This window comes from Gossypium arboreum, chromosome 1, assembly GCF_025698485.1.
Source record: "Gossypium arboreum isolate Shixiya-1 chromosome 1, ASM2569848v2, whole genome shotgun sequence".
Classification (NCBI taxonomy): domain Eukaryota; kingdom Viridiplantae; phylum Streptophyta; class Magnoliopsida; order Malvales; family Malvaceae; genus Gossypium; species Gossypium arboreum.
Genome location: NC_069070.1, coordinates 61,978,554 through 61,992,838, shown reverse-complemented (window position 1 = coordinate 61,992,838; position 14,285 = coordinate 61,978,554). Strand labels below are relative to the sequence as shown.

Sequence of the window (14,285 nt, the reverse complement as noted above, 5' to 3'; positions counted from 1 at the left end):
TATTTTATTATTTTAATAAGGTTTAAAGCATGATAGATTATTTATGTCAAAATGTAGTAAAGAAATTTTATTATTTAAATGCTCAATTCGATAAAAAGGACTAAATCGCGTAACGCGTAAAAGTTGAGTACTATTGTGTAAAGGTGTTATATGGCTATAGCTTGAAATATGGGAGTCCTTGAATGTCAAATAGACCATATTAAGGGTTATTGGAAGTTGTTAGCTTGGTAAATTTGAAATTATTAAAGTTTATTAAGGTTATTTTGGTAAAATGTCAATTTATGTTAATAATAATAAAACAAATAAAAATTTCATTATTCATTCATCTGCCCAAACCAGTTTTGAGAAATAAAATCATCCATTTTAAGGCTTGACATTCGGCTAAGCTTGAGGGAGCAATTAAGGTACGGTTTTGACTCGGTTTTTAATGATTTCTATGTTTTTGAGCTCGTTGCAGCTTAATCTAGCTAGCCCGTACCTTCATTTTTTAAACTGTTATAGATTTTGAAAAGTGCCATTGTTTAATACTTGAGTTATTTGTTATTAAATGATGAATTTTGGAGGTTTGATGATAGTTTTACTAGTTTTGTAAAGTGATTTTTGACAAAAATGTAAAATAGGGACTAAATTGTGAAATTATAAAAAAATAGTAGTTAAAAGTGTGAAATAATGAAATTTTTGGGCTGCTAGTAGTATATAGGAAATTTGGCTATCTTGGGTTATAGTCTAATTGTGTAAATTTGCCATTTTGTGTATAAAGGACTAAATTGCAAAGTAGTTAAAAGTCTAGGGTAAATTTGTAATTTGGCCAAAAATGAATGTTTTAGGATAAATTGAATTGAATGAATGTTTGAATGAGTTAATTTAATATCATATAGATCAAGATAAGCAAATACTAGAATTAGATCGGGGGAAACGAAAGGTAGTCTAGTAGTTGACGGTTATCCGAGCAACTCAAGGTAAGTTCATCTAATTAGAATCAAACTATACTATACATGAAATGGTTGAATTTAATGTTTATAATTGAATTATCTGAGATATGAATACTTTTATGATATATAAAATTTGTTACCAATCTTGAGTTGAACTATATGAATTCATTAGATACGAGTGATGTGTTACTGTACTTATTGAAATGATCGAGCTCCTGCTTTTGTTGCTGACTCACCATAGCTTGTATAGGATTACTGATTCAACTTGAAAGAGCTTACTGTTTACCTTATTAGAGCTTCCCGTTTCCAGCTCAATCGAGCTTACTGTTATCAGCTCATTATGAGCTTACTAGCCATGTCTCGAAAGAGCATGTATGATGATGAATTGACAGATTATTGACATTGTTCACTCGATTATCCTTTGAAGTTCTAATAGATTCAATAAGCCTAAATAATGTTATATGAACAAGATATGGTTTATATATTAGTTGAATGACTAACATCTGGTGATTATATGTACTTAGGTGATGGATTTATATTGAATTGTTGGCTTGTTATTATCGCAATTGATTACTTTAAATGGTAAGTTTAATTTTGAATTATACGGGCTTACTAAGCTTAGTAGCTTACTCTATTTATGTTTCTATGTCTTTTAGAGGTTCGCTAGCTCACTTGTTCCGGACAAGTCCGTTTGGTATTTTGAACTTTTGAACCTATGTTAATATGGCATGTATAGGCTAGTTTGATAGTATAAGTTATGTTTTGGAATCATGTTTTGAGTAAGAATTGTATACAAGTTAAGCTATGTAATTTGGCTAAATTGGTACTATGTTTTGGTTGTATATGTATGTGTGTTTGAACATGGTATGTTTTTAGCATGATAATGTTTGAATGAAATTATGCAAAGGTAGTCTTGACTTATGGATGTTCAATGGATAGATTGTATATGATGTTATATAGATGTATGGACGTGTGAATGGTAAGTTTGGATATGGCTTATAATGTGTATTAAATTGGTTCAATTGGTTGCAAATTGAATTGTTTATATGGGGTCAAATTTTAAGGTGTATGCTTATGTTTTAGGGTGGCAAATTTGGCTATTCAAATGGCTTATTTTTGTCCACACGGGTATGTGTCTCAGCCATGTGCGACACATGGTCACGCTACACGGCCGTGTGTCCCATGGGGTACCCTACGAATTAAAGTCAGTATACCCTCTAGTTTTGACACGGCCTAGACACACGGGCGTGTCTAATGGTCGTGCGTGGCACATGGGTTGGCACACGGGCGTGTGGTTGGCCGTGTGGCCAAGTCAGTAGCCTCCTTAATTTTCACATGGCTTGGCACACGAGCGTGTCTTGTGGCTATATGGATAAGTCAGTATGTATACCCTGTTTTGCCATGGCTTAGACACATGGGCACGTCTAATGCCGTGTGAGGCCCACGGCCTGTTCACACAGGCGTGTGACCTTTTAAAAGTTGAAAATTTTCTAAGTTTTTGAAACTTTTATATGTTACCAAATTGGTTCCGAATACATGTTTTAAGTATAGTATGCTTGATTTTAAGTTCATATTATATGTGAATGAATGACACTTATGGTAATGAGATGATATTTAGTTTGAAATTGTTCTGAACTGAATGACAAGTCTGGTAATACCTCTTAACCTATTCCGGAAACGGTTACAGGTTAGGGGTGTTACATTTTATTGGTATCAGAGCCATGGTTTAGTCGGTTCTAGGACTAACGTAGCTTATTTGAGTCTAGCTATACCTGCCATATATAAAACTGTGATAGTATGACGACTTCTGACGTTCTTGAATGTGTTTTTATATAGTAATTCATCCTAAACGAGCTATAGTAGATGACGTAGAAAGTAACACGCCAGCTCTCGCTCAAGGAGCAGCACCTACTGAATCTAGACCTGTGACAAGTAGTCACAAGGGTGAGGCTAAAAAAGCCTTTTTTCAAATATTAAATGAATGGCTCACACAGTATATACATACGAACCCAACTGTTCCGCAACCTCCAACCCTACTGGTTTTTCAACTGATTCCAGTAATTCCTCAAGGTACCGATCTTCTACGATTGAATAAACCACCTGTTGATAGAATACGGAAACACGGGGCTGAAGATTTTAGAGCTACTACTAATGATGACCTTGAAAAGGTTAAATTTTGGCTTCAGAACACGATTCGGGTATTTGACGAATTGTCCTGCACACCTGAAGAATGTATAAAGTGTGTGGTATCATTGTTGAGAGATACTACGTATCAGTGGTCGAATACCTTGACATCTGTAGTTCAACGAGTCACTTGAGATTTCTTCCAAGCTGAATTTAGAAAGAAATATATTAGCCAAAGATTCATCGACCAGAAGAGAAAAGAATTTCTTAAATTGAAGTAGGGTCATATATCAGTTACAAAATATGAACGAGAGTTTCTGCAACTTAGCAAATATGCTCATGAATGTGTATCGTCTAAAGCTATTATGTGTAAACAATTCAGGGATGGATTAAATGAAGAAATCAAAGTGTTGGTGGGAATTCTTGAGCTAAAAGAGTTTGTTGTTCTATTTGATCGAGCCTGTAAGGTCGAAGATATGTGTAAAGAAAAAATAAAAGCTGATTCCGGGTTTAGAGAGTCTAGAAAAAGATTTACGGGTAAATCACATCAATCAACATCAAAGAAATTTAAAGAAAATCACCCTCATTTTACAGCTTCTGAGGGAATTTCTATCAAAGATAGAAATGCGAGACAATCAGGTTCAAAAGCTCCGGCAACATTTGTAGCCAGTGCAAGAAGTGTTAAAAATGCTACATCTGAATGTAAACATTAAAATAAGCGACATTTCCATGAATGCAGATTGGTGAGCGGATCTTGTTTTAAATGTGGATCTATGGATCATTTTCTCCGTGATTGTCCAGAAAAGTTCATAGCTGAAAGAGAACAACCAGTGAAAACAAGTAACACGACTGTTAGAGGGAGACCGCCCAGAAACACTGAAAATGCTAGTGGTATTCAAGGTGCTTTAGAAGATTCGACTGTGAGATCTGAGGCACGAGCACTTGCCAGAGCATATGCTATACGTGCACGAGAGGAACCATCATCACTAGACGTTATCACTGGTACTTTTTCTCTTTTTGATACTGATATAGTTGCGCTGATAGATCCTGGATCAACCCATTCATATATCTGTATGAATTTAGTATTTAAAAAGAGTTTACATCTTGAGTCTACAGAATTTGTTATTAAAGTATCGAACCCCTTAGGCAAGTTTATTTTGGTTGATAAAATTTGTAAGAATTATCCTCTGATGATCTAGGGTTACTGTTTTTGGGCTGATTTGGTGCTTCTACCATTCGATGAGTTTGATGTGATTCTAGGTATGGACTGGTTGTCTATACATGATGCAGTTGTGAATTGTAGAAAGAAGACTATTGAATTGAAATGTCAAAATGGTAAGATTCTTCAGATTGATTCTAATGATTCGAATGAATTACCTACTGTAATATCATCTATGTTAGCTCAGAAATACTTGAAGAAGGGCTATGATGCATATCTTGCGTATATTTTGGACACGAAGGTGTCAGAATCAAAGATTGAATATGTACCTATTGTTTGTAAATTCTCGGATGTATTTCCAGAAGAATTACTGGAATTACCGTCGATCAGGGAAGTCAAATTTGGTATTAATTTAATACCAGGAACAACTCCGATATCTATAGCTCTGTACAGAGTGGCTTCAACAGAATTAAAAGAGTTGAAAGCTCAGTTGCAAGAATTGTTAGATAGAGGTTTCGTACAACCAATTTATTCTCCTTAGGGTACGCCAGTACTGTTTGTGAAAAAGAAAGATGGCTCAATGCCCATGTGTATCGACTATAGATAGTTGAATAAAGTGACTATAAATAACAAATACCCTCTCCCGTGGATTGATGACTTATTTGATTAATTGAAAGGGGCTATGGTATTTTCAAAAATCGATCTGAGATCGAGTTACTATCAGTTGCGAGTTAAAGAGTCGGATATGCTGAAAACCACTTTTAGAACAAGATATGGCCATTATGAATTCCTTGTTATGCCTTTCAGTTTAATTAATGCTCCTGCCATTTTTATGGACTTGATGAACCGTATATTCAGGTCGTATTTAGACATATTTGCTGTGGTATTCATTGACGATATTCTGATCTATTCCCGAGATGAATTTGAACATGCCGAACACTTATAATTGTGTTACAAATTCTTCGTGATAAACAATTTTTTGCGAAGTTCAGTAAATGTGAGTTCTGGATTTTTGGGACATATTGTTTTAGTTGATGGTATTAGAGTTGATGCGAGCAAAATTTCTGCTATTGTTAACTGGAAACCTCCGAGAAACGTATCTAAAGTCCGTAGCTTTTTGGGACTAGCGGGCTATTATCAAATATTTGTAAAATGTTTCTCAATGATTGCAACACCATTGACTCGACTACTACAGAAAGATGTGAAGTCTGAATGGTCAGAAAAGTGTCAACAGAATTTTGAATAGTTGAAAGCACTGTTAACAGAAGCACCAGTTTTGGTTCAACCTAAATCGGGTAAGGAATTCATGATTTATAGTGATGCATCACTAAATGGATTGGGTTGTATTTTAATGCAAGAAGGAAAAGTTATAGCTTATGCTTCTAAACAGTTGAAACCGCATGAAAAGAATTATCTGATGCATGATTTAGAACTGGCTGCGATTTTTTTTGCATTAAAGATTTGGCGACACTACTTATATGGTGAAAAATGCCACATTTTTACGGATCATAAGAGCTTGAAATATCTGATGTCAAAGAAAGATCTGAATTTGCGACAATGAAGATGGCTTGAGTTATTAAAAGATTATGACTTTGTGATTGATTATCACCAGGGTAAAGCTAATGTGGTTGCTGATGCTTTGAGCCAAAAATCATTGTTTGCGTTACGAGCCTTGAATACTCAGTTGATGTTATGTGATGATGGATCTATTTTAGCTGAATTGAAAGCTAAACCAATATTTCTGCAATAAATTTGTAAAGCTTAGAAGAATGATCATGGACTACAAGCTAAACGAATTCAATGTGAGTCTATTTCTGATTCAGAATTTCATATTGGAACTGATGATTGTTTAATGGTCTGAAATAGAATATGTGTACCAAAAAATATAGAACTTGTTCAGAAACTTTTGCATGAAGCACACAGTAGTCGCTTTTCTGTTCATCCGGGTCGTACCAAGATGTATAATGATTTGAAACAGCAGTATTGGTGGTCAGGAATGAAACGGGATATCTCGGAGTTTGTATTAAAATGTTTGATTTGTCAACAAGAAAAAGCTGAACATCAAGTACCATCTGGTTTACTGTAGCTTGTATTGACTCCTGAATGGAAATGGGATAGAGTCAACATGGATTTTGTGTCGGGACTGCCCCTAACTCCGAAAAAGAAAAATGCTATCTGGGTTGTCGTTATTGACTGACAAAATCTGCTCATTTTATACCGGTACGTACAAATTGCTCTTTGGATAGACTAGCTGAATTCTACTTGTCTAAAATCGTACGATTGCATGGTGTACCACGGTCTATTATCCTCGATAGAGATCCAAGATTTACATCAAGATTCTGGAAGAAATTTTAAGAAGCTCTTGGTATGAAATTGAATTTCAGCACAGCTTTTCATCCTCAGTTGGACGATCAATCCAAAAGAGTTATACATATACTTGAAGATATGTTGCGTTGCTGCATTCTTGAGTTTAAAGGTAACTGGGAGAAATATATGCCTCTGATTGAGTTTGGGTATAACAACAGTTTTCAAACGAGTATAAAGATGGCACCTTACGAAGCTTTATATGGTCACAAGTGTCAAACACCATTATACTGGACTAAGTTGAATGAGAAAAAGATTCACAAGGTGTCCTTGCATGTCAAATAGACCATATTAAGGGTTAGTGGAAGTTGTTAGCTAGGTAAATTTGAAATTATTAAAGTTTATTAAGGTTATTTTAGTAAAATGTCAATTTATGTTAATAATAATAAAACAAATAAAAATTTCATTATTCATTCATCTTCCCAAACATGTTTTGAGAAATAAAATCATCCATTTTAGGGCTTGACATTCGGCTAAGCTTGAGGGAGCAATTAAGGTACGGTTTTGACTCGGTTTTTAATGATTTCTATGTTTTTGAGCTCGTTGTAGCTTAATCTAGCTAGCCCGTACCTTCATTTTTTAAACTGTTATAGATTTTGGAAAGTGTCATTGTTTAATACTTGAGTTATTTGTTATTAAATGATGAATTTTGGAGGTTTGATGATAGTTTTACTAGTTTTGTAAAGTGATTTTTGACAAAAATGTAAAATAGGGACTAAATTGTGAAATTGTAAAAAATAGTAGTTAAAAGTGTGAAATAATGAAATTTTTGGGCTGCTAGTAGTATATAGGAAATTTGGCTATCTTGGGTTATAGTCTAATTGTGTAAATTTGCCATTTTGTGTATAAAGGACTAAATTACAAAGTAGTCAAAAGTCTAGGGTAAATTTGTAATTTGGCCAAAAATGAATGTTTTAGGCTAAATTGAATTGAATGAAAGTTTGAATGAGTTAATTTGATACCATATAGATTAAGATAAGCAAATACTGGAATTAGATCGGGGGAAACAAAAGGTAGAGGAGTAGTCGACGGTCATTCGAGCAACTCAAGGTAAGTTCGTATAAGTAGAATCAAACTATACTATACTTGCAATGGTTGAATTGAATTTTTATAATTGAATTATGTGAGATATGGATACTTTGATGATATACAAAATTTTTTACCAACCATGAGTTGAACTATATGAATTCATTGGATACGAGTGACGTGTTACTGTACTTATTGAAATGGTCGAGCTCCTGCATTTGTTGTTGACTCACCATAGCTCGTATGAGCTTATTGATTTACCTTGAAAGAGCTTACTGTTCATCTCAATAGAGCTTATTGTTTCCATCTCAATCGAGCTTACTATTATCAGCTCCTTATGAGCTTACTGGCCATGTCTCGAAAGAGCATGTATGATGACGAATTGACGGATTATTGACATTGTTCAGTCGATTATCCTTTGAAGTTCTAATATATTCAACGAGCCTAAATAATGTTATATGAACAACATATGGTTTATGTATTAGTTGAATGACTAACATGTGATGATTATATGTACTTAGGTGATGGATTTATATTGAATTGTTGGCCTATTATTATTGTAATTGATTACTTTAAATCGTAAGTTTAATTCTGAATTATACGCGATTACTAAGCTTAGTAGCTTACTTTGTTTCTGTTTCTATGTCTTTTAGAGCTTTGTTAGCTCACTCGTTTCGGACAAGTCAGAGTTGCACTTCACACTATCCAAATTTTTGGTTGGTATTTTCAACTTTTTAACCTATGTAAATATGGCATGTATAGGCTAGTTTGATAGTATAAGTTATGTTTTGGAATCATGTTTTGAGTAAGAATTGTATATAAGTTAAGCTATTTGATTTGGCTTAATTGGTACTATGTTTTGGTTGTATATATATATATATATATATGTGTGTGTGTGTGTGTGTGTTTGAACATGGTATATTTTTAGCATGATAATGTGTGAATGAAATTATGCAAATGTAGTCTTGACTTATGGATGTTAAATGGATAAATTGTATATGATGTTATATACGTGTATGGACATGTGAATGGTAAGTTTGGATATGACTTATAATGTGTATTAAATTGGATCAATTGGTTGCAAATTGAGTTGTTTATATGGGGTCAAATTTGACGGTGTATGCTTATGTTTTAGGGTGGCAAATTTGGCTATTCAAATTGCCTATTTTTGTCCACACAGGCAGAGACACGGGCGTGTGACTCAGCCGTGTGTGACACTCGGTCACGCTACATGATCGTGTGTTCCATGGGGTACCCTACGAATTAAAGTCAATATACCCTCCAGTTTTGATACGGCTGAGACACACGGGCGTGTCTAATTGTCGTGTGTGGCACTCAGGCTGGCACACGGGCATGTGGTCAGCCGTGTAGCCAAGTCAGTAGCCTCTTTAATTTTCACATGGCTTGGCACACTGGCGTGTCTTGTAGCTGTGTGGATAAGTCAGTATGTATACCTTGTTTTGCCATGGCTTAGACACAAGGGCGTGTCTAATGCCGTGTGAGGCACACGGCCTTTTCACACGGGCGTGTGACCTTTTAAAAGTTGAAAATTTTCTAAGTTTTTGAAACTTTTATATGTTACCAAATTGGTCCCGAATGCATGTTTTAAATTTAGTATGCTCGATTTTAGGTTCATTTTATATGTGAATGAATGTCATTTAAGGTAATGAGATTATATTTAGTATGAAATTGTTCTAAACTGAATGACAAGTCTGGTAATACCTCTTAACCTATTCCGGCAACGGTTACAGGTTAGGGGTGTTACACAGGGATTTCATATAATTTGTCATTCATAGTAGAAATCAATCATAATGTCCCTTATATAAGCCCTCGAGGCCCAAAACATATATTAGAAATAAGTCGGGACTAAACTGGAAACTCAGAGAATTTTTTGCGAAACTTCAAAAAAAATTCTAGGTACAGGGGACATTTGAAATAGGGCACACAGTCTTGTCCCAGCACGTGCCCTTACCCGTGTAACTCTCTGACTTGGGTCACACGCCCATGTGCCAGGCCGTGTGATCAATTTTGAGCATTCTATTTTGAAATTTCAAAGATGCAGGGGACACACAGCCAAAACACACATCCGTATCCTAGGTCATGTGTCACACACGGCTGAGACACACACCCGTGTCTCTGCTCCTATAGACAAAATAAGGTCATTTCCTAGCCATATTTCTCACCCAAACTTGTCTTCCAACTACATTACCTCTTAAACACATACCCAAAACAACAAAAAACATTTGAATCAAGCAAAAACCAAGTCTTACGCAAATCAAATCATCATATTTTTCTAAGTATCCATACTTAACAATTAGTTCACTTACATATATATTCATGTTTGTACCAACTATACCAACTCAAACCATATTACAATTTGCCTATTAGTTAACCATCAGTCAGTTATACCAAAATACAGATCAACCATGATAAGGCCATATACTCATATATATATATCAAAATGTATCAAACATAAACCATTCAAATGGCTAATCACAACAAAACATTTACATGCCATCAATGGCCAAATTAACTGATACATGCCATTATACCAAAGTTGATTTAATAAATTTACTGAATAAGGGCGATTGATAGTGTGATGTGGCTCCAACCAGCTTCCAACCTTAACGAACTTCCAAGTTACTATAAAATAGAGGAAATAAAATAGAGTAAGCATTTAATGCTTAGTAAGTTCGTATAACGGGAAATTAACTTACCATTCATTTACATTCAAAGTAAGCATGCAAAATTCATCCAAAGAAATTTGGCAATTTGTCTTAACACTTATAACCTCAAGAAACATGTTAGTCATGTATTTCATGTGAATATCAAGAAACAAAAATAAGCTCATCATGTAACAATTTTCATATACATCTATTTTCCACATCATATATTCATATAACAGATAAATTTCCATAATAATTCATCTCAAGTTCAAATTATTCCATGTCGGAACTTTTCCCATTGTATTTATTTGAAATATCGATGGATACACAGGTAATTCACTTGAAGTGTACAAAACTGTAACCCATCAATTCATATTCGGGAATGCTCATACGAGAACATAAACGTGACTCGTCCCTAGGGATGAAATTCAAAATGAAATTTAATCCTTATTCCAAGCCTAGCCAATTTTTACATATCACAATAGCAGCCCATGTATTTCATGAAATTCAAAATTTTTCTATGAATTTTACAACTTTTCAATTTAGTCCTTAAATCATAATTTCATCAAAATTCTCTTTACAAAAATTGTTTATCTATCAACAACTTTTCATTTCTACAATAAAATTTCATAATTCAACTCTATTCATCCATGGAAAAATCTTATCGCTTTGATAACTTTACAAATTAATCCCCGAGATAGCTAGATTAAGCTATTACGATATCGGAAATATGAAAATTATTAAAAACGAGACTAGAAAACATACCTAATTAAGCCAAAATAGCTTGCTTGAGTTCAACACCCATAAATAGGTTTCCATGTCTTTAATTTGGGAAAGATGATATAAAATGATTATATTTCTTATTTAATTAAAATATCATCTTTTATTATTTCATCTTTCCAATTTAGTCATTTTCTTTATTTAATTTTCCATGGATGAATTATCATACTTACCTACTAACTCCTCTTAATGGTCTATTTTCCATATACATACCTCAAATTTTGAATTTCATAACTACTAGAACTCAACTTTTGCATTTCATGCAATTTGGTCCTTTATCAATTAAACATGTAATTTATAATGCCCTGAATAATTTATTTTGTTTCTATAAATATTTGACATAAGTGTGTATCTGGTTCAATGGTTATTATATATAGGATTTTTCCTAAGTCATTTATCACCTTTTACTTAAAATTGTTGTTAAAACTAAATAATTGTTTAATAAATTAATGAAATATATGAAAATATGAAATTAGGACATAGAAATTATTAAAATATGATTTTATACTTTATTATATAGTTTTCATACAATAAATGGCTTATTTTATATTTATTTGAATAAATTATATTTTTAAGACATAAAGTGGGCCATGCATAATTAAATTAAATAATAAAATATAAAATTATATTTAATAATTCATTTTAAAATATTTCATTAATAATTTGGGTTTTAAATTAATTAAATTAATTGAATAAATTTTATTCTTTGGTCCTCTAACTTGTTGATTTATTCTAGACAGTTCGATAGCTTTGCTGGATTACAAAACCGTCCAAATTAGGGACCAAGTCAACCCAAAATTCGGCTACACATGGCTGTCCATAAACCACTTTTTGGTTTAATTGCACAAGGTCCTTGAAGAGTTGAGGAAATTAGAAATTTACCTGAAGATTTGCACTTGATCGAGTCTCAGTCTTGAGTTGTTGTGGCATTCAAATTGACCAAAAATTAAGCAAAAATCAGCTCAACTTCCTAAATTTATGTCCAGTCATCCATGGAAGATGCTTCAAAAGATGAAAACTCCTATTTTTTAGTAAACTATCCCCCTCTACTCGCCTATAAATAAGACCTCATTCTCACATTTCTACTCATCCCTCATCTCTCATCCTTTATTCCTCATTCATTCTCTTAGCATTCTTCTTTTCTCCCCACGCCTATCATCATTTTTTCATAAAGATTTTAGCATTTGAGCCTCTCAAAGAACCCTTGGTCGGCCACCTTAGAGAACCATCAACAAAAGAGTAAAGTAAAGGAACGAAGGAGCCTTGTCAGTCAGAGTCTTGGGTGACAGCCACTCTGAATTGGGTTTAATCTTTCTTTTCTTTAATTTAATTAAAAGATGTTTTCTGTGTGTTCTTTGTTCTTATTTACAACAATATTAGATTAATTTTATTTAAGCGAGGATGATTACTTTCATTAAATAATATTTATTAGATTCATGCTTATAATGTTTGTGCCTCAATCGATCATGTTTTCAATTAAAATCAAGTTTGTATTTAGTTCATACATGATTGAAATGCACCTAAATTAGCTGAGCGATCCTAACCAGACGATGGCTAGTGGACGCTTAATTGAAATGTGCATGCTCAATTTAGATCCTAACCTGATTAAATTGCAGGTTGCATAGCAACCCTAACTAGGCTCTGTTATCTGCATAATTTTTAGATTTGTGTTATTAAACTGTTTCAAACCTAACACGTTCCTATTACCTTGCATTAATACTAAGAAACCCTTAGTAAATAAGGATCAGTAAAATGTGTATTTACTAAGTAAAGGATTTCGAAAGGACCTAACGTGGTTTCCAAACTCATGAAAGATCGAGTTGCCATGAAATGTTTTTCCAAATATTACTAAGCATGTTGATAATAAGTTGAGTTTAATTAAAGTAATTTTCCTAGTTTATTTATGTTATAATTGTTGCAAATTGTGTTTAATTTTGCTAAAATCTATTTCATTCATATAGTTTGCATACTTAGGTTAATTTCCATTAGGGATCATTGCATTTAGTCTAATATATTTTAATCATCACTTCTCAACTAAATTGTGTTTTTATTTACCAAATTGTTAATATAATTTTACAAATTAAGTGACTTAGCACAAATGCAATCCCTATAGAGACGATAACTCGATACTTACTTATTACTTGATAACGGCTGTATACAATTGCACAAACCTACGCATTACAAGTTTTTGGCACCGTTGCTGGGGATTGTCAACTGTTGCCATAGTCATTTCTTTTGTGAAATTATTTTTTTTCAATTTGATTTATTTTTAACATTACTAACTTATTATTTTTAATTTTGTGATTTTCTTTTCAGATGTTTATGAGCATAGATCGAATTATCAATTTACTCCCTATAGACCCTCAAATTGAGCGAACTTTCAAACAAAGAAGACATGAATGAACAGCTCAAAGACAAGTCGAGATGGACCTTGCATCAGACAATATGCTGTGCCACTTTTCAGTAAGTTAAATCCAGGAATTAGAAGGCCAGATATTGAGGCAACCCAATGAATTGAAACTAGTGATGTTTCAAATACTACAAACGGTGGGCCAATTTAGTGGTATGCCCACAGAAGATCTACATCTCCACGTTTGATTTTTTATGAAGGTGAGTGATCCATTCAAGATAGTGAGTGTGACTAAAGGCGCACTGAGGTTGAAGTTATTTTCGTACTCGTTGCAAGATCGAGCATGAGCATGGATCAATTCATTGCCACCAAGTTCCATATCTACATGGAAAGAATTAGCAGAAAGATTTTTGGTTAAGTATTTCCCGCCTAGCAAGAACGCTAAGATGAGGAACGAGATAACAACTTTCCAACAATTGGATGACGAGTCTTTGTATAAGGCTTGGGAACGATTCAAGGAGCTACTTCATAAGTGTCCTCATCATAGGATTCCTCATTGTATTCAGTTGGAGACATTCTATAATGGTTCAATGCACATGCAAGATTGATGGTAGATGCTTCTGCGAATGGTGCAATTTTGTCTAAGTCTTATAATGAGGCTTATGAAATCATCGAGAGGATCAGGAGTAATAACTATCAATGGCCAAAAAATTGTACGGCTTTAGGAAGAAGTGTAGACAAAGTCCATGAAGTTGACACCCTCACTTCGTTATCAGCTCAGGTATCGTCTATTTCCTCTATGTTAAAAGAGTTTACCGCTAATAGTACTAATAATTTTGCAACTCGGCCACCAAGTTCGTACGAATTAGTTTCCTGTGTGTACT

At 33.7% G+C, this 14,285-nt stretch overlaps 1 non-coding gene across 1 annotated transcript; it reads right to left on the bottom strand.

Annotated features, from left to right (window-relative positions):
* Positions 1–13,844: 13,844 nt before the first annotated feature.
* Positions 13,845–13,951, bottom strand: LOC128282057 (small nucleolar RNA R71). The gene has a single exon (XR_008272349.1). It is a non-coding gene; the product is annotated as a small nucleolar RNA R71 (small nucleolar RNA).
* Positions 13,952–14,285: the final 334 nt, after the last annotated feature.